General features: G+C 40.5%; 1 protein-coding gene and 1 long non-coding RNA gene across 2 annotated transcripts in view; one reads left to right on the forward strand and one right to left on the reverse strand.

Annotated features, from left to right (window-relative positions):
- Window positions 1-21,334, reverse strand: part of pknox2 (pbx/knotted 1 homeobox 2) — a 113,727-nt gene that overhangs the window by 68,296 nt on the left and 24,097 nt on the right. The window contains exon 2 of the mRNA XM_034890115.1: window positions 11,758-11,839. The gene's annotated coding sequence lies outside the window, so the exon portion shown is untranslated. The remainder of the gene's footprint in view (window positions 1-11,757; window positions 11,840-21,334) is intronic.
- Window positions 11,320-14,060, forward strand: LOC117955553. The gene is made up of 3 exons (XR_004659080.1): window positions 11,320-11,331; window positions 12,888-12,892; window positions 13,952-14,060. It is a non-coding gene; the product is annotated as an uncharacterized LOC117955553 (long non-coding RNA).

Below are 21,334 nucleotides of genomic sequence, written 5' to 3' on the forward strand. Positions count from 1 at the left end.
GGGGGGTGACACTGTGCACTGCTTTGGCCATGTCCCACATTGTCTCAGGGAGACAGTCAATGCCAATAGTCTCTGAATTGAAAGAGATACATATAAAGTGAGAATGGACTGTGTAGCCCTAACCCCCGGTCCTCGGCTTCCCACTGGCCAGACTGTTCTCCCTGCTCACGTGCACGCACGCACAGACAGACACCCACACAAACACACACACATATACGCACACTGTATACACACACACACACACCCACACACCACCACTGTCTCAGCTCCAGTTGCCAGGGAGACCGCCATACCAGGGCTCTGACCCAGGAGGGGTCTGTTTTTCAAACCCCCCCCTTTCACTATACCCCAAAAGCAGGGGAGATGGCAGCTGTAGGACAGCTGTTCCTACCAGGCCCCGAGTCTTAAACTACAACCAGCGTCCCACCATCAGTGGAGCCTGGACGGCATTTTAGGGGACAAAAACACCCCGCAGCCCAGATGATTAGACACATCTGCCGTACTTAGTAGATTCCTTAGAAAAGTCTCTGGAAAATAACAGGAGTTTCCGTACAGCACAATACAGACCTGATTCCAAAAGGCTTTCAGCTCCCTAGTTAATGTGCTGCTTTCATTTCTTCTATTTCTTTCTTCTTCCTCAACTTCCCCATACTCATTGTGGCATTCTAGCTCACCTGAACATGGATTTTTAAGTAAAGGTTTTTTAATTCAATACTACATTATGGAGAGTTGTTGCCCTCAGTTTTCATTAAAACATGTTGAGACATAGTTTAAGCTTGGACATTTAAGTCAGGCTTGAAATAATTACTAATAGTACTTCATTTGTTATATAATTAGTTATATTCTAACCTGCATGTTGTTTCTTTTGCATTCCTTTAAAATCCTGAAAATATTCTCAGGCTACTGAAAAGTAAATAGGTTATAATTTATAAGTGTTGAGCAGCTAAGAGGCAGGTAATAATTAACCTTTTGTTTTTGAATCAATACCAAAAATCTAAATTATTCAGAAAAGGAATGTAAATAAACACTTCTTTTTAGATTATACTTTTTTTATTCTGTTCATGTACCATACAACCATTTGTATGGTATGGTATGGTTTAGAGAGAGAGCTTAGAGAGGTACTTAGCTATAAAAATTAGACTGGGTTGTGTCATGCTGTGTGTTGACAGTCACAAATGTAATAATGTATACTGTTTATTGATGCCCAGTGGGGAAATTACAATTTACATTTTTTTTTTTTTTTAGTACTACAAACAGGCCACACACACACTCAGGACCGATTCATGCATTAATGGAGAGATGTCAGTGGGCAGAGTGTCAGAGTGAGTGGGTTGCCACTGGACACTGAGCAGATTTGGGGCACAGTGTCTTGCTCAAGATCACCTGGTAGTGCCCAGGAGGTGAAGTAGCATCTCTCCATCTACCAATCAACACTCCGTACTTGAACCAGTGGCCCATCTGGCTCCCCACCCAACTCCCTACAGACTAAGCTACTGCTAGCCTCTAATATATATAATTATAACGTCAGTCACTGCGTACTAGCTGTTGTATTAGATGGTAATTTAATTGCATTTTGAAAGCACAAAACCAAGAAAATAATTTCACAAAAGCCACAGAACAGAATTATTATTTTGTTTAGCTGATCGTAACATCAGACTGCGTTATATTTCGGTCAAATTTACCTCTTCTCACTGCCCACAACAGATATGCCTATTGGTAATTGGCCTCATTTACACTGTATGTCCAGACAGGCTGTTTGATGCAGCCTTGTTCTTAATATTGCTGAATTCCCCTTGATACACACGAGATAAAAGAGATAATTACCTCCCATTTGGCCTGACTGTGAAGAAGTTGCCATGCAGAGCCTTAAACTTTTTCACTGATAAAGGGGGGATGAATTAAAGGGGAATTCTGCCATTTTTATGTAATGCAAAATTCAAATAGGCTTTTGGTTTGCATAGGACTGCTACAATAGTACATGTAAGTCCTGTGATTTACTCAAAAACAGCAGCTTTAATGAGTCAAGAAATAGTTACTGGCAATGTTATGTCTTGACAACCAATAGTCACACAATAGGCACACAATAAACTGTAGCACACGTATTCTCTCTCCTATGCTCCCATAAACAAACTAGCAGATACATAAGAGCCAGGGAATAAACCTGAGTCAGGGTTGTGGTTGCAGTACTGTATCCATTACCCCACTGACTCTATAATGCTTGCTTCTTATAGGTGAACACGTTGGTTTATTCAGCGTGTAACAGAATTTGGCAGGCCCCTCATCTACAGGAGCCAAAAAGGCCATTGGCCTGAAACCAACAGCAGACAAACCGTGTCACCTTTAAGATGTCGCGGCAAATTAAAGTATAGGGCCACTGATCATGCAACTGCAAAGCGAACATTGTAACTCTATTCCGTTGGGAAACAGAGCGATTTCCCTGAAATGGATGGCTGCCGTGTAGTGCATTTCAAGGGTAGACAAATCAGTACAAGATCATTAGCTCTGTGAAGGGTTGCATTTAGTGGTCCGAGTGGGGAACTTTATTATCGTGACTGCAATGAGCATTTGGAAGAAGAGGTTAAAATGCATGTGTTTTGGTAGGAAATGAAATGCTTGTATGATTGGATTCCGGTTTGTTCTGTTACAAGTAAAACTAAAGAGAAATAGCCAAAAATAAGATTGTCTTGCAGAAGGTTTCTTCCAGTCGTGGCCACTTGTCACATTTTATTTCTGTCGATGTTGGGTTGGAACTACATTATCAAAAAGAACGGGTGTTTGTATAGCAATTTTGGATCATAATTTATCATCAGGCAACAAAAATGAGAGCTTCAACAGCTCTGAATTATTCTATTCATTTTATGACATGGACAGGGCTTCTGATGTTGTTTGGCCTTCCACCAATATGCAGTTTTACAGTATGCATTATTGTCTTTGTCTCATAACATAGTGTTGTATTCAAGCCATGTATTCAAATTAATCCATGTTTGCACTAATCCAAGTCCCTCTCCGTCTAAATAAGTGTGAAATGTGTGGGAGGATTTGGACATGACCGTCCACTTACTTGTAAAATATATAATTTAAACATATCTGTTGCTGTTACTCTGCCAAAAATGAAATAGTTGCCTTGACAAAGCTTCCAAGAGCATGGGACACATAAAAATAGCTGCTTTTCATATTCAACTGAACAGCCAGAGGAATTATGCAAACGTGTTAGTTTATCAGTGTGTCTATTTTTCAGGAGTATTGTCTGACTGTCTCTATATTAAGCTAGTAATCCTCCAGAGAAAGAGTAACTTGTTCTGTTTTTTTGTTGTTTTTTTTTATCGGAGTGCAAGGAAAAGGATCAGGCTAAGTAAGAACAGTGGTGATTTGGCTCTCCCCCTCCATCTGTTTTGTTTTCCTTCCATCTCCCTCTTTTTGATGAGCTGGGTCTTCAGTCCCCCTTATAAAATCCCATTAGCTCTTAATGAAGTCGGGCTCCTAGCCTCTCGGCCTCACCTCATTTAGCACGATTGTCTGGCAGCCATTAGCATGGAGGCAATTACAGCCGCACGACAAGAGTAATTGGAAATGCCGACAGGGACCCTGAGAAATGGGAATAAATATATAAAAATATATAAATGTATATTCAAACTAATAACCGTCCATTTAGATGACAGGGAGGGAGCCGCATGTGTCTAAGTTAAATCAACATAATTATAATTAGGGTTGGTAGGGTAAAGAGCCCGGGTGAGGCAGAAATGGTTGTGGATGGATTGGAGGGTGACGGCTAAGCATAGAAGTAGCAAGTGTGATAGAGGGAAATGTGGGATCACATAGTGAAGCTATTAATGTAGAGCATAGGCGTGACCCTAAAATCATGTAACAGAGAGGTCAGAGAGAGTACGTCGGCGGAGTACCAGTTTGCCTTCCAATCTTCTTTGATTTAAGTCATTCTGTAGCAAAATAGAGCCATGTCATTACCTCCGCAAATCCTCCTAACACAAAGACACAGAATCTGACATATCCTTCGCTAAAGAGGGTGTGATATTAACCCACAAAGGTTACATCTACTGTCCCATGTGAAATTTGAAATGGCAGCCCCAATTCTATACCTCTTAAGACCGTAAGCTAAAATGCTAGAAATTCAGATACAGCATTTGTCAACAACTCCATCCAGCTTAATTCCCACAGTTATAAAGTACTTGCAATTAATGTGAACTTCCAGACGTCTTGATTTAACTAAAATCTCACAGAATGAGCACATATATGCCTTGGCAGGGCTAAAACCACAACTGTGAGGAACCCTGCTACTGCAACTCAGGAGGAAAGGCGAATAAATTTCTTTTCATGATCACAGCTAAAATGAGGCCCTGCACACTTTCCTGCCAGCATTCCACGAGCATCCAATTTGTGATAACATGCTGTGTTTGTGAGATGAATTCTTGTGATGAATTACAGCAGGTTGTATTATTGTGTTAACTCTGCCAAGGAGGTTATGTTTTTGGTCCAGTTTGTTTGTGTGTTAGAAAGCAGAATACCAGGTTAAAACTCTAAACATTCATTATAATAGAAGATTTAATAGATTCTTAATGTGTCAAGGAGGCACTGGTAGTTTGTGGTGGATATCATGCACTTCCTTGTAAATATCCTACTGTCCAATGCGCAATCACATTTTCTCATATCACTGTGCTAAATTCTTGTAGTCATGGACTTTCTGACATAAACTACTGCAATGCAACCTTTAATGACAGGTGATGCTACAGCTACATTCATACTAAAGAGTCAAAGTCAGCCTTTAATGGTTTGACTCACTTAAAATGATGCATTATTGACCATTGGTCAAATATCCCATGAGTTGGGTATTGTCCAAAATGTAAATCATGAGTGTGTCTTTCTATTACAATTGTACAGCTTTGTCAGAGACATATACTCTGGGGGCTTTCTAGCCTGGACATGGAAAAAGTAAATAAAGTAATGAAATGCAATCTACTTAGATTGTAGAAATTTGTCTGAAAATATGCATTCAGACGTCATTTGTAGTACTTGTAGTTTTGTTTCTAAAGCATGGCAAAAAAGACAAGAAGGTTTATTTGTTTAATCTATGTTGTTATTTTTGTATCTGGTCCTTTTTTATGAATAATAGTGTCTTGTAAGCGCATTTGCGTTGGGCATATTTTTTGTATTCATAACACAACAATAAAATTATTAATTAATTCATTAATTCATTGTTGTTAAAATTATGTAACAGACAACCATTATAAATAGATCACCTGTTAACTTTTCTAAGAAATGTACTCAACCAAAAGGGTATGACCTGAGAGGCCATGAAGTGCAATAAACTACACTTGATGTTTCTTATGTCTTCTATGTGCGTTTCAGAAAAATTTAAAATGTCTACTATGACGTTAAGTAAAAATTAGGGGGGAAATGATATATCAATGCGTGAAGTTCAATGACTGTACTATTAGAACAAACTGGGAACTCACCACTGCCTGGACTAAAAGGACTACTTAAGAAATCTGGGAGGCTATGCTGAAACAACAGCAGGTTGCAGGCCTGGTTCCAGTTTGCCATGGCCTCTCTCCTGTCACCCGCCCCCTCACTCCCACCACCCAACACCACTGTTGCCCCCTTTCCTTCTTCTTAAGCTAAATGACAGGTGGCAGAAACCCGATCAGCACGGGCCTTCATCAAAGAAGCACTCCCATATGAAACGGGCACGCTGCCCACTCGCCAACCCGAGGGCCACAGCACAGGGGCTTCTGAGGCTGGACGGGGGGATGGAGGGTAAGGGGTAGGGGTGTGTGTGTGTGTGTGTGTGTGTGTTTGTGTGTGCATAAATGGGGAGCTGGGCCACAATGGCCACAGAGGCACGGGAGGGAGAGTGGGTTAAGGGGTATAATGGAGTTTTTGGCTGAAGAACCGAGCATTGGAGTTGGCACCGGGTGTCCAGGGCTCAAACGGGAAACGGGAGGCTGGTTCCCACAATAGTCAGTGCGAGTGTCCCAGAGGTTCGTCTACAATAGCAGGGCAAGCGGCTGCCGTCAACAATGACCTGACTGCTTGAACTGAGTTTGTCCCACCCTTCAGCACTTCCCTTTTAGCGCTGCCATGCAGCTAATGCAGGGATTATTATTAGGGACATGAATGTGGAACATGTGTGTGTTTTCTCCTGTCCTGTCACTTGGATTTGCTTTTGAGCTTTGGCTACTGTGCGACAATGTACGAATGGCTAACAGCAGTGATGGGATATACAATACGAGGAATTTAGACTAGGTTATCATTCTTTTGAAGGGAATTGTGCAATTCGAACAGTTATTTGAGTACTAGCTGAAATAAAATAATCTCACTCTCTACCTCAGTGTCCATTTGAGTTGATGACCTTAACGACAGCATTATGTTCATTTTGTTAATTAGGGTCCCATTTATTTTAAAGGACAATAAATTTAGGGCGGATTTTGTGGCGTAGCTACACGCCGACCTGTCAATCAGGAAAGAGTCTTAGCGATGCTAACTGTGGCATTGCGGACATTAAAATAGACTTGAACTTGTTTGGGGGTCCATGTTTTCATCTTAAACGTTGATCCTGTCACTGTGTTTCAAGTAAACTGGGACATTTGGTCACCTAAAAATATCTTGTTCAGGGTTCTGCCAACCAAGCTAGCTAGATACTGCTAACGTTAGTTGGTAATTCAAGGGGAAGTTTGCAGATTTTCTCTGCGGCCGTACATGCAGGGGAACAGAACCAGTACCCAGATGTCTGTATATCTCTACTGAATGCACTGCTTCCGAAAGGTTTGAAAAATCAATAACTCAGGAAACTTTCCCTCTTTAGCGTTTTACACAGCGCCATTGGAACCATAAACAATTCTGCCTTGTCGGTGTCATCCTCTCCAGCTCCACCCTCCCATCAAAAACAGTCATGTCCGGTTTAAAAAATAACAATTTGGCAAGGTCCATATTGCCAAACTTGAGGTTTCAAAACAGCAGTCCACAAACCAATGGGTGACCTCACTACTCTCACCTCCTTTATATATAAAGTCTATGCTACTGACATTTAGACCTCATCTTTGCGATGGAAAGACATCTCGATGTACTTGATAACTACTTCCTGCCCTCAGACACCAAATCAGATTTAAAAACCTATTGGCTATCACAAGTGCAGCAGAGCATCTTGGCGCGAAATTGGAAAGACACAGTAACACAGGCCTGTCCTTGTGAAACCCACTGTCCCTGTTCTTCATGAAAAAGTTTATTTGTCTAAAATAGCTCTACAAGCAATCACCCCATGGGCTGGAGTGATTGTAAGCGGAAGGAGGGGGCAATGTAGGGGGGGGGTTTCCAACCAAGAGAAGATTTAATTAGCAAAATCTCATTAAGTCTAACAAAATTAAGCGTAAAACAATCCTTTGTGGGGAATCATGCTGGAGGTTTTGGGTGGGGAGAAGGAGGGCAGGAGTGGGGAACACTTAGGGGCTGAGAGGACATGGAGTCTGGCTGTGCGATTAGTCTGGCCTGTGTGTAGGAAGAGACAAATGGCTCAGTTTAACCAGACCTCCTCAGGCAATCGACTAGAGGCGTACAGATCCCCCATTGTCTTAGCTCTTATTCTGTATATGGCCCCTTACAAAATGTTACTACAAAGACTAAATGGGATTTAGAAGAATTTAACAAAAACAACACTTTACATGGAAGGGCTGATATTACAAGAGTTGGGAAATGACAGAGGATAGCAAGTTTGAATCCTAGGGCCAACAGGGAAAATGTTGTTGTGAAACAACTACAGATTACATTCAACTCCAATATATATATACACGTATATATATGTATATTTTTTTTACATCCAATGTCACTATTATCCAATGCTATTTTAAATATCTGTACATGGTTATGGTAGTCAGTCCAGAACGCTGCTGCAAGGCTACTCACTAGGTAAAACAGACAACATTACCCCCCCTGCTTTTACAGTAAGTCTCTTCACTGGCTACCTGTTCCTCTTACATTCAGATCATTGCACGGTCAAGCTCCTGCATGTGAGGCTGAGCTACAGCACCCATATTTGTCAGCTAGCTTCCTTTGGTCTAGTATAGTAGATTTACTGTCTGTCCCACGCACCCGGCTTAAGGTGGTCAAGCTATTGAGTCTGTAGCCTGCTCTGTCTCCTCCCTTACAGTCTGCTTTTATTAGATAAAGACCCCCCTGTTCAGACAGGCATTTGGTCTTTGGTAGTAGGACCCTTTAAGGCACTTTATAAATGCATTTTACTTACCTACTATACTTAACATTAGGGAAAGATGGTGGTTATGGCACATCAACTAAAATAAAGACTGCTCAGGCAATTAAAACACTTTCAAACTTAGGGAAATATAGTTTCACTTAATCAACACTAATGTTAATTGCAGGTCTGTAATAAGATACAAACTCTGTTCTCCTGCATGAAAGTCAGGCACACTACACACCACCACGACCTCCAAATTAGTACTTTCCGCCAGTCACTGCATGTTGCACTGGAAGTCAACTGTGAAGTGCAGAATATCCAACATGGATCCTGGATTCCAGTAGCTATATTTCTGATCCTGTGAAGCTAACCAGTAAGACAGATACTGAGGAATGTAAAGGGACGGCCTGGTAGAAGTTTCCATGATGCTAAAATATTGGACAGAATCCAAAATGGAAAAGGGAAAACCCTACCCGAACCCAAAGAGTATCAATTATTTGATGTTTCTGACAAAGAGACCCGATGTGAAATGGAACTGACAATGGGCAGACCCAACCCAAAGATATTTTGACCCAATTTAAAATGCAGTTGACCTGAAAAGAGTATATAAATAATGTTCAATAAAAAATAGTTTCATTAGGCCTTGACGAAAAAAAATAAAATCAGAACCATTTCTCTTTCAGCAAGAGCAATGACTCCTTTTTTTAGCTCTTCAAATCAATTTGTAATTAGTTGCCAACGCGGCAGAGAAGAGGACATTAATGTCCTTTTCCTCATTTCAATCTGAACCAGCGGGACAGGCGGTAATATTCAAATGCTCCAAGACAGCAATTTCTAATATCTCGGGAACAAAGACTCTGGTCGAAGTGGATATGGGCAACAGCAACAAACACTAAGACAATTCTAGCAAACAATTCTTTATCTAACCCTTCTAATTGCCATATCACTGTTACGATCATAATAGTTATATAGTTATTTATAATAACTGGTTGTGAACCCTAAAAATATAACCTGTTTTTCTGCAATTGTAATTAATGCACACATTGTCATTAAGTCATCACAGCACACCACACACTGGTAGTTCTCACGCTACAGCAACATGAATTCTTATTATCTTTAGCTGACAACTAATTTCCACCGGTTGTGGAACAGCTGCGGAGTCATTAGGTTTCCATTAAAGCGCTCATATTGTGCTCATTTTCAGGTTCATAATTGTATTTTGAGGTTGTAGCAGAATAGGTTTACATGGTTTCATTTTCAAAAAACACCATATTTTTGTTGTACCGCACATTTGTGCAGATCCTGATTTCAACCTGTGTGTTAAGGTCTCTGTTTTAGCTACAGAGTGAGACTTCTTACTTCTATACTATCTTTGTTGGTAATTGCACATGCGCAGTAGCTAGATAACTCTTTCTCCAGCTTTGGTCAGTCCGAGGCAGGATGAGCTGGGAGACTTCTTCTAGACGAGGGCCACTTGTGGAATACACCATATCTCCAAAAAAACTACTTCCATGTCCATGTTCTGCAGCATGGACATGGAAGTAGTTTTTTTGGAGATATGGTGAACTAGTGTGTGTTGTAGCATTGTTTTGCCATTGAGAACAAGCTAGCATGCTACGGTTAGCCATCTCGTCTCGGCTAGTGACGTAGAAAGCCGTGCAGATTTTGAACAGCTCACCCGGAGACTGAAGGCAGAGGAAATTCATAAACCGTATCTCACTAATTACAGAATGGATAGTTTTTTTCCATGTTTGTATGCGTATAGACTTCCCAGAGACACAAAATAAAACCCAAATCCCAGAGAAAGTGATTCTTCGTTCAGCACCAAATCCGGACTTGGTGGGTGGTGACAGACGGTGGAGCACCGAGCCGATCTGCAGCCGTTGGAAATTGGGGGTCAGACAACTATTCTATTTTGGCAATTTTTCTAAAGTTTGTTTTAGAAAGTGGTCCAACTTGCCTCACTATGTCAGTATGACACATCAAGCTCATTTTTGCTACCTAAGCTTAATGATATAAAAATTGTTTTGCTCTTGCCTGTCCTTGTATGTATGGACACAGCTTTATCATAAAACATCCACTTGTCAAGCCAAATAAACCACACTTGCACTGTTAAAGTTACTTTAAAGCAAATTTCCATTGCCTCAATGGCTCAGTGAATCAGCAGAAAACTCTACCTCGCAAACAGTTTTTGTGGAGAAGAACACAAGTTCCAGTCACGGGGATCCAAAAACCTTTTGGGCATTTGGACATGAATGGCCAATTTTGTTATGGCGATACAATACAAAACCCCTATTCACTCCAAAGCAGCACTGAAGACAGACAACTGCTTGTTGGAAACCAGTATACTGGCCTACTTGCGCTGCACATAAAGACACAATAAAACATGGTTCTATAATAGTTTTTCCCTGCCACAGTCAGACTGATGGAAAAACAAAATAAACAGTGATCCCAGGGACTAAATGTGCAATAATCCTTACTACCTCAGTCTCCTGTAAAATAGTACTTTGCAAAATGTGCAATATTTTGATCATTACAAATGCAATATCCCCCATAGTATCCTCCAGTTACAGTGTTCATATTTTTCATACTATCTAGATTTTTGTCTTATTTTATTTTACTATTTGCCATGTATAATCTTGTCTATTTTAGTTTGTGTGCTTTTCTTTGCCCTTAACAATTTTTACCCTTTTTTATTTTTTTTTACTTAGAGCCTGAACAAGAATTCCTATGTGCCTGGACCGTGTGGTGTATGCACAAATGGCAAATAAGAAATCTTGATTCTACTTTTAGTCCATGGAAGCACCTTTTACCATTGGAAAGGAATGGTTCCCATGTTTTATTTGAGCCTAATTACACGTGCTGTTGGTTTTTCAAGACCACACGACACCAGACATGTTTTGTGTTTGGGTTCGTCTTTCCTCATCACCTGGTCTTATGGGCTTGTTCATGTATGGAACATTTGTGAAAAACACACTAATGACCGCACAGTATAAGTCGAGGGAAAGCACTACATTTCAAAATATCGGAAATAAAATGAAATCACCCCTATAGAACTTTGCACCGACATCGCAAATTCCTATTAGGTCACATTCCTTTTCATCCTGGGCCGAGCTGCAAATAGTGTGTTTGTTGAAGAGTGAATTCCTAATCATTAAAAACAAACAAACAGCTATAAATGGAAGTTAAACAAAGAACTGAGCACAGAAATTGAAATTCTCATTTAAGTGTTGGAGAAAACCAGGCTTCGAGTGATTGAAATGATCGTCTGGTTTCAACCAGCAGGGTAGTCGTTAGCCATGCAGGACAACGTGTTCATAGCATGAATTACATTTGATTGTGTGCCCTTAAATGATATCAGACGGGTGCTGGCCTCTGAAGAAATAAATGAGCTGTCTGTCAGATATGTTGCTACTGATAGTCTATGAAGACATTATGTCCACAATACACATACTTGAAAATTGCACACAGCTTCTTAAATGACACTTATAAACAAATGCAAGCTTATGCAACTTGGTTATGTCATAAAGTTTATAGGAAGGCAGCTGACAACTTACAGTTGGCTTGCCCACAGCAACGCAGCAGCTTTCAATGTTGTTCTCTGCTCGCTGGCCCAGTATCCAACTCTTCAAACGCAGCCTGTTGACAGATGACAAGTTTTACACCATACAACATTATAAGGTCACCATTATTATTAAAAAAGGACATGGAGAAAATCAATGAAAGAATGTTAAAGATGTCAATGCAAGCAGGGAGGCAGTGTATTGTCCACTCCCCTTGTTCGACTGGCAGAATAGAAAGTCATTATCTTCTGAAAGAAGTCACAAGTGCACTGATACTGTAGCTTCGGAAGCATCAGTATGTGTGCTGATTACTGATTCGGTCAATTCACATGCCACAACTGATAAAGGATAAAGCTCTAGTTATTCTATAGTTTCCTACTGTCAAAAAAACCAAAGGAAAGTTCAAAACCAACAATGTGTTAGTGCATGTGACAATACTTTATGACACTAGCTATGTTTTTATCTACATGTTTTTATCCAAAATAAGTGAAATTGAAGGAAAACAGCCTCATGGAAACAGTCAAATTTGATGGAATTTCATAAATCTCAACTCAAAGGAAATACATTCAGCCTCATCAGATTGTATTCTGATCGATATACGGCTTATGCAATAAACGCTTTTGCAGAATAAATAATGATTTGCGATTAAGTTTTAGGGCATTTTATGGTTGCTACCCGCCACAAGGCTAAGAAGAAGAAGTTTTAGTTAATTTCTGCCCAGTATTTACACTCTGTCTGCACACATGGCGGGTGTCAACAAAGACAGATGGAAGTGGACGGACGAGGAGACGAGAGAATTTTCAAATTAATTTATCATTAACTCGCAAAGGAAATGTCCAACAAAGGTTAGGACAAGTGGTGGGATGTCCTGCGGAATCAATGGAAGCTACTCAAACAGCGAAACATGTCTCAAAAAAGAGTTGTCTCTGAGCGGTGCCGGAGCGACAATAAAAGACAATTTGCATCTGCATCGTCCTAGCAATGTGTTGATGGCGTTGTTTCTTTTTTATTATAGCTTGATCTGTCCCTATCAGCTGACACATGAGCACTATTACAACTTACGCAATGTTGATCATGTGTTGGTGGACGTCGCAATCCATTTTGTCTACAAAAACTTTGCAAAGGTTTGGTTAAAAATGAATGGAAACACCTTAAAATGTCTCAAATCGTGCCAATTTGATCGCAAAACGGCATGTGACGTTGTTATGCACAGGTTTTTATTGGCCTTAAAGCCGTTGGATGGAAATACACTTTCAACCGGCTTTATTCGCATTAGTTTTTTTACCAAAATTCTAGAAATCCAACTGACAAGTGGATTGAAACTTAGTGTATGTCTTTATGACTTTATTGGCCTTATATTAACGATCTAAGTGCACGGCGTGATGCGCATGGCACAGGTGAGTTTTGATCGGGTCCAATACCACTTTTGTTAGTTTGACGGCGTTTACCGGTGCATGGTTCTAAAGGTTTGTACTTAGTGTCTTCATTAATTGTGTGTGTTTTGGGTGTAACATGCAATCAACCAATCAGAGTGACATCTCCCATTCCCTTTAAAAGCCAGGCGCTTTCGGACCTTGGCACATTTTTATTGAAGGAAATTGGATGGAGGATTTGCACCGTAATATTTTTATATGTAATCTTTTGCATATTTGTGTGATGCCGTGCTTCCCTGTGTGTGTGTAACAAGCATGTTATGCATGCTGTGCATAAGCCTAGGCACATTTGACTAATTTGCTGTTTAAAAAAAAATGGAATGCTGCAATATTGACTTTAGACCAGGTTTTTGTTGGTCAAAGGCGTTATCACTTCCCACTGCCTCAAAATAGCAATACGCCAAGAAGCACATCAACACACCTCCCTGTAAGACCAACACGCCCATGGGGTCAAAGATGGGTGCAGATCCATTCTATTTAATCAACGTGGGCGCTGGACAGGAAATTGACAACTGGTCTTAAACTAGCAAAGACACTTCTGTCATACTTGGCATCGGTGTATCAATAAAGTATTGCCACAGAAAATATTGCGCTACTATGCTGTATCAATTTTTTCCCCTACCCCTATACTTTAATTCTTACAGTAGTATCTTCTGTTTTGGTTCTTTTTTAAAGGCTCTGTGATGACCTAAAAAAGCTGGACTGTACTTTTTAGCAAACATCACCCAAACAGTAGTAAATAGGGAATTTATTAGGGACTCCTTTCAGCTGCAGATTAATCCACATTTGGTGCTCTAGTGAGTATTTGTGGCAGCAGGATGGTGTGTGTGGATTTGACTCAATGTAAACTACAGGGTGTGTGCTCATGGTAATGTAAATGTGCTGTATTTATATAGCGCTTTTCCAGTCTTAACAAGAGCTCAAAGCGCTTTTACATCTACAGGAAACATTCACCATTCACACACATTTATACACTGTGGCCGGGGCTGCCGTACAAGGTGCCACCTGCTCATCAGATAAACATTCACACACGTTCACACTCCGATGCGCAGCACCGGGGGCAACTCGGGGTTCAGTGTCTTGCCCAAGGACACTTCGGCAATGACTGCAGGGGCGGGGATCGAACCACCAACCTTCCAATAGGCAGGCAACCGCTCTACCACTGAGCCACAGCCACCCCATCGTAATGAAGGAACATATCAGCCAGTGAACAGTGTGGCTCACTGACGTGTTCTTAATAGTTTTGGGACAACAATGGAGCTCTATGGCCCAGAGGAAGAAGACGTGTGTGGCTTTGATACACATCCTTCAATAAAAATCAACTTGTGGACTGTAAACACCCTGCGTAGAGGAAACTGAATGCCAATCATGAACCAGAAATGTATTTCATTGGAATGTACTTAGGCCTACATATTAATTGTAGTTGTTGTATGTTGTTTAGCAGTGGTAGAATAGCTTACTGTCATTGACACACACATTAGATAGTATCCTAATCACAATGGTGTCAACCTGGGACTTTATGTACTCTTGGTCATCACCCACTATAATAAAATGTTAAATTGTCTCTAGATCTAGAGACATAGCAAAAGCAGTAGCTCAGGCAAACCAGACAACCCGTTTTTCAACAGGTCTTCAAGTCACAAAACCATTTTTGACATTATTGCCTTTATTTGATAATAGAGGGATGACATGCAAGACCCCTTTGGAATTCCAACCAGGGATGTTCTTGTAATGTGGTGCATCTGAGATTAAAGGCAAATAAACCCCTTCTTACAAAAAACATTGGTGTTCTCATGATGTTAGTAAAAACATAGTGAGTGAATTATAATGTTTGAGAAATTTAAGAAATTACTGTTCCAAAGGGCAAGAATACATTTCCATCCATCCTTCCATCCTTCCATCCATCCATCCATCCATCCATTCATCCTTCCATCAATTCATCCATCATCCATCATCCATCATCCATCCATCCATCCATCCTTCCATCCATTCATCCATCATCCATCATCCATCATCCATCCATCCATTCATCCATCCATCCATCATCCATCCATCCATCCATCCATCCATCCATCCTACCATCATTATTCAAAATGCAATGACTATTGCATTATCAAAGTTTGGCTGAAATTTGAAGACGCTGATAAGACAAATGGATGTTTTTTTTAATCTTTGGCTTGACTGAGTACTTGTAGGTTTCTAGTACAAATTTTGATATCATTTAATATAAAACAGGTGATTTTTAAGGCATATTTTTATATCCCCAGCTCCACTTCATTGGAAAAAGAACGCATCTGATTATAATTTTCAATGACATTGGTGAAAACAGGGAGCTCAGAGAGCCGCCGTGACTCAAATTCCTTTCAGCAATTGACTGGGTGGTCATGTCTGAGGCACGCGAGGCAAAGCGCAGCAGCCAGAGTTATGGCGCACATGCAAAAGATTTAAGTTCAATCAAGCATTCAGGGCTGGACACCTGATCTTTCGCTTAAAGCTCCTCTAGAACAGTGGGAGTGTGGTCGGGCCTCACAGCAGGCCGCCTACCTCCGGCAATCTGCTAACACAGAACCTCTGAAGGGAGGGTATTTACCCAGTCCTGCACAGCTCAGTGGGGACGACTGTGTGTGTGTGGTAGGTAGTTCCTACCAGAGGCCCAGAGAGGTTGGAGGAGGGGGGTGAAATGAAAGCTGTGGACATTTGGCGAAAAGAGACGAAACATTTCTCCACTTTTTTTGGTTTTGGGGTTTAATCAATAACCCTAAAGAAGGAGCAAGTGAAAAAAAATTAAATAAACTCAATTAGTTGTGTTTACATCATATGAGATGCCGCATATAAAGTGGTTCATTGAACATGGACTAGATAAACATCAGACAGATAATTGCAGAACAATTTTTTGAAGATTGTTTTCAACAAGTAGTGCTGTTGAATGTTGCTGTTGCTCTTTGGTGTCCGCCATTTCTCACGCTTCCACTGAAAATAAAAAGACGAAATGTGCCAGATGATGTGTACTCATACAATCCTTTAAATATACAGAGCTACAGCATACATATGAACTGTATCTGATGCTTTAAAAACAGACTTTGTTGGAAATTGTCATTTACCAAACTAATTATCCAATGCAATATGTCTCGCAGTTTCTTTCCAATTCAACATGGTCCAGTCAATTCTGTCATGATTCAAAATTATTTTCTTTATTTGGAGGGAAATCCGGTCATAGTGGCGGTTAACCTGGATTTGTTTCCTCTTAGGCTCTTATATTACAATAAGAGATTTGGAGCTAAAACTCCAAGAAACAAAATAGGCCATGTTAATGATAATACAGACAAGCTGAAATCCCAAGAAAAGGAGAAAGTCTTTAGGATGTAGCTTGAGTTACCCTTCCAAACAGCCCCCTCAGACCATGGGAGATTTGGCTGAAAGCATTTCTTAGGTTTCTTTCAGCCACAAAGAAAACATTTTAACCTCTCAGTAATCCTTCCCGAAGCCCTCTTTAAGCTCCGAGGGCCCTTCCTCCCTCGGCCATCCCTCCGGATCAGTCTGGGATCCAAGGAGCCCTCCCGACACATCAGTCCCCCGTCTCTCCATGACCCCTCTGGGACTTGACTGACCTTCCTGTTGACGTCAAAGTAAACCAGAGCGGGAGCCGGTGCAGCGAGCGGCTCCACCCAGGGGGCTGGAGGTCTAATCACCATGTTCCTCACAAACGCCACAGAGGAAACATTAGCATTCCTGAATCTCCCTACTATCACTCACACTGTAGCCTCTGCAAATGTGTATACAGGTATACTTATACAGTCACTTCAATGTATTTGACATACGCACTATTTCCATTCCCTGCTACTTTATTAGGAAACAGTTGTTTTTGCACTACCCTGCATTAATCCGATAGCTATAGTCACCTTTCAGATTGAGAATATGCAAAACATATGGACCAGCTTCGAGTATTAATGCTAGTATTGAGTATTACTATCAACTATTCTTATCAATATATTCATTTTTTGTCATAACCGGCTCACAGACCACAAGAAAAGATGGAGACCGACACCAACATAACAATCATAAAGTGACATTTATCAAATAATGATGTCAACAAGAGAACAACGAGGTGTGATTGTCAGTATCAGTGATGGATGCAGGTGGATGGATGTAATGGAGAATGTGAGGTGCATGCTGTCAGTAGTTAAAAAAAGGGGAAACTCAAACTGTTGGTGTGCAGTCTGAGAATGGAAAGTTAAAAAAATATATATATCACATTACTTCTACAATAGAGTGCAGTGAACAGTTACAAAAAGGTTAGTGTGGGCCTCTGCTATTGGCAGGCAGAGCTTCCAACCAATTTACCTAACAGCATATGAAGTAGGTATATCTGGTCAAGCTTAAATAATTAGTTGATTTGATCAACAGAAAATGCAGCGGCTATTTCGACTATTTTGCTAAGCAGTTGTGTCAAAGATGTGAAATATTACCCAGTTCCAAGATCTCAATCTTGAGGATTTCCTCCTTTTTCGTTTTACATACACTAACTGAAAATGCCATCTCTTTGGAGACATGTTGAGCTCTGAGTAAAATGGACATGCTTTGTTAACCAATTTCATCCTCTCTTTATTTGTTAGCAGACAGCATGTGTTAGGTGAAGTAGTATGCGCCGAAAACATTCTTCTATCAGCACGCCCATTTTGGACTATTTTCTAACCAACAAATGAATTGAGCAGATGGACCTACAATTAAAATAAGCTTTTGTAGCAGCCCTAATGGTAGGGTTCCACACAGCAAATCACCTCGCAAATTTTGGCCAGCAAAATTTTGCTTTGGGGGCGTGGTCGCAAAAACAACCGGCAAGACCGCAACAGAGGACCTGAATATTTTGGAGGGTTTAAAGTAACATCTACAGAGGTGGATTTGCCCTGTTAAAGTTTGTGTGACATATGAACAACAATCCGTGTTGTTACAAGCGTCAATGTTTGCCATCAAAACATTTAATCAAACAAATGCTTAGCTAGCTGCCTTGCTAGGCTACAATGAAATCCAATGTCATGCTAGCCATTAGCCTGTTGGCTAGCTGAAAAGTTTGAGTGTTTAAACTAACCTATACAGTGGTCTATTCAGTGGTGTGTGTTTTCTCGACTATATATATATATATATATATATATATATATATATATATATATATTTATATATATATATATGTAAGATACTATGTATACACTATGTCATATAAAGCACAATTTGTATTGCTAAAAGTTCGTACCAATGTTCGTGTAGAAACGTTGCATACAGATTTTCATGATACAGCGCTGATGACCTCCACCAACTCCCGCCTCCAAACACAAACATGCACACCTGATTGATTCTCCAGTGGTCTCCATTTGAATTAAGTTAAACTTTCATCCTTTTTTCATCCTTTTTTCCGCTCTCATCTCGCCAAATGAGGTCGAATTTTGCCTTCATTTAACCTGCATTCTGTAATTTCCCATTTTATTGGGATCAATATTTATCTATCTATCTATCTATGTGTCTCAATGATAGTGAACCAAAATTGTGTTATGTAGAATCCTACTACAACAAGTTGCTGCAACGGTTAAATACTCCTAAAGACATGCTTTGTTTTTGATACTTGTACTATACTAAGCACATTTAGCTGACCATGCAATTGTACTTAAGTGTGTAAGATTTTTACATGTAAGAGTGTAATACCTGACAATATAGTATGTCTACTTTTACTGAATAAAAGTATCTGAGCACTTCTTCCGTGGTATATAAGCCACAAAAAGACAGTGTGTCCACAACCCTGATAGTCCTGACACACACATCGACAGTCAGACAGGTATTAATTAACAGTGGGAGGATGAGACCTTGCTCTTGGGTTACGTTACAGCATTATTATCACTGGAGGAATTGGACTCAGGGAGTGCTACTCCCTGGACAAGTTGTGCTTCGTTGTGAAATTATTTTTTTATTGTTGCACTGTGTATAACATTTGCTCATGTCAATAACGGGATATGCTCCAATGCATTAGGGACGCCCTGGGAGAGAATCTACCCTCATTTGACTCATTTGATCGCACAGCTCGCACTTGTGGCAAATCAGGTTTTGAGAAGACAGACATGATTTCATATTCACAACTTCCGGCCTTCACTTTCTTTCTCTCATATGGATGCTATGTACAACGGAGAGAAAACTCCAGATGGCCATCTTTAAGATTCCCAAATCCTCCTCTTTTTCGCTAGCAGGAGTTTGGGGGTCAAGGTGTGAAGGGAGGACCAAAAGAGCCATTTCCCACAATCCCTCCGCAGCTATAGCCCCCCAGCTGTTCAAGGGCTTCCATAACAACAGCTGTGCAGAGGTTTAGAGGTTCATGTTGCTATGACAACAGCAGGATCAATTAGCATGCAAAGACTCTGGGCTAATAGCAAAAGTGACATTATAACGTAATTCACTTTCAATAAAAAACAGGCAGGTTTTTTACTGCACTGAGATTCCGGGGGAGATAAAAAAAGAGGCAAATAATTAACTTTGCATTATAATGGCTGTGGCTTGTTTGCCCAAAACTCGTAGGAATCTCCCACAACCAACTCACCAAGCTCGAACTTGGAAATCATTCCCTGGCATTAAAGATTAAGTGAGTGAGCGTGATTGTTTTCAAGCTCATACAATGGAAGCTAAATAGGTCTTGATGCCCGGCAGCTGTCCCTGCCACAGATCACTGACCGGCAGGATGTGCAACAATCAGAAATATTTCTGTTCTCTTAACAAACAGGATATCGGGTCACTTGGCCACCTTTACAGTGAGGAATCAGACACAATGGGGGCTGGGGGGGTGAGGTTACACTACTGTACAGGGCCAAGATGATCCAACCTCAGCTGTACGTGAGGTTTACAAGTATGACAATAGAGCTCAACAGAGTGGTTCTGGGAAGTAACAATCCCATTGATTTCCAAATATGGATTTGGATTATCACGCTATAATGTCTAAACAGGTAGTTTTCAATAATGTAACCCCACTGGTGCTCCGTAGGTGACATGGAGGGCAAAACAAAGTTCAGAAAAAAATACAAAATACATGTACTGGGCACAAACACTAAACTCAAGATCTGAACTCAAGATGCTTTGTTGTTGTTTTTTTCTTCTTCTTTTTTTCCCTCCATTTTGAAAGTCAAGATCTCCATGTAATTTTTGGTAGAAAAAGCTAGCTAAAACAAGGTACAATACAGAGCTCAACAATCAATGTCTGATTTACTAAACAATGATATCGTTGGTATAAAATACTTTCTAATATGTAGAATGTTTCACTGAATGCATTAATTTGTTTAGTATGTAATATTTTAGGAAGTAGGCATCATCGATATACCCTACGGTATATTTGAGAAACACTGGTCTAAACCATCCGAGGTAGACTGACCACGAGCTACAAGGATGTGAAACGAAAGTTTTTGCTTCTGTAGAAGATAAAAGTCTGTATGAAATCAACCTTGTTTTCAGAAAAACAGTTTTTATTTGCAATCTCATGGTAACGATTCCTCTCGTGGCTGGAAGGCTTGGTCAAGATTTAAAACTCTTTTTTTTTTAAATATCATTGGAACAATTGAACAGGGGAAAACACTAAAACAGAAAGAAGTGCGCGGTCACTGTTGAGCTCTATAAAATCTCAGGCTCAGGTAAAATACCACAAGCACAACTATCTAATTAGCTGGAAGTGACAGAGTTCGGTTCTTGCATCTTTTATCTGGCCGGCCAAACTTCAACCATTTGGGGCTAAGTCCAGGGAATTATATGTGGCTCCCAGTGACAATGGCAGGTATTCCCACAGGAGTAACCAGAGCCGACTTGGCGTCAGCACGGGTTTAAGCCCAACATTTAACGAGCATGCAGCTGATACAGGCAGCTGGGCCAGACAAAACACAGCACAAACACACACATTTAGTCTACACACACACACAAACACACACACACACAGACACACACCAAAATGAGCACCCGATATCCAGCTGCCACATGCGCTAAATGTAACTTCCAACATGGCAGAAGGTTCTCTAACTTTATATTTCTGCCACTTATCAACTCTCGGTTGATTTTTGGCATCGACTGTTCCTCCCTGTCTCACAGAATATGATAACCCTTCTGAACAATGTGGGGGGGGG

The sequence above is a fragment of the Etheostoma cragini genome, chromosome 13, assembly GCF_013103735.1.
Source record: "Etheostoma cragini isolate CJK2018 chromosome 13, CSU_Ecrag_1.0, whole genome shotgun sequence".
In the NCBI taxonomy this organism is placed as follows: Eukaryota; Metazoa; Chordata; class Actinopteri; order Perciformes; family Percidae; genus Etheostoma; species Etheostoma cragini.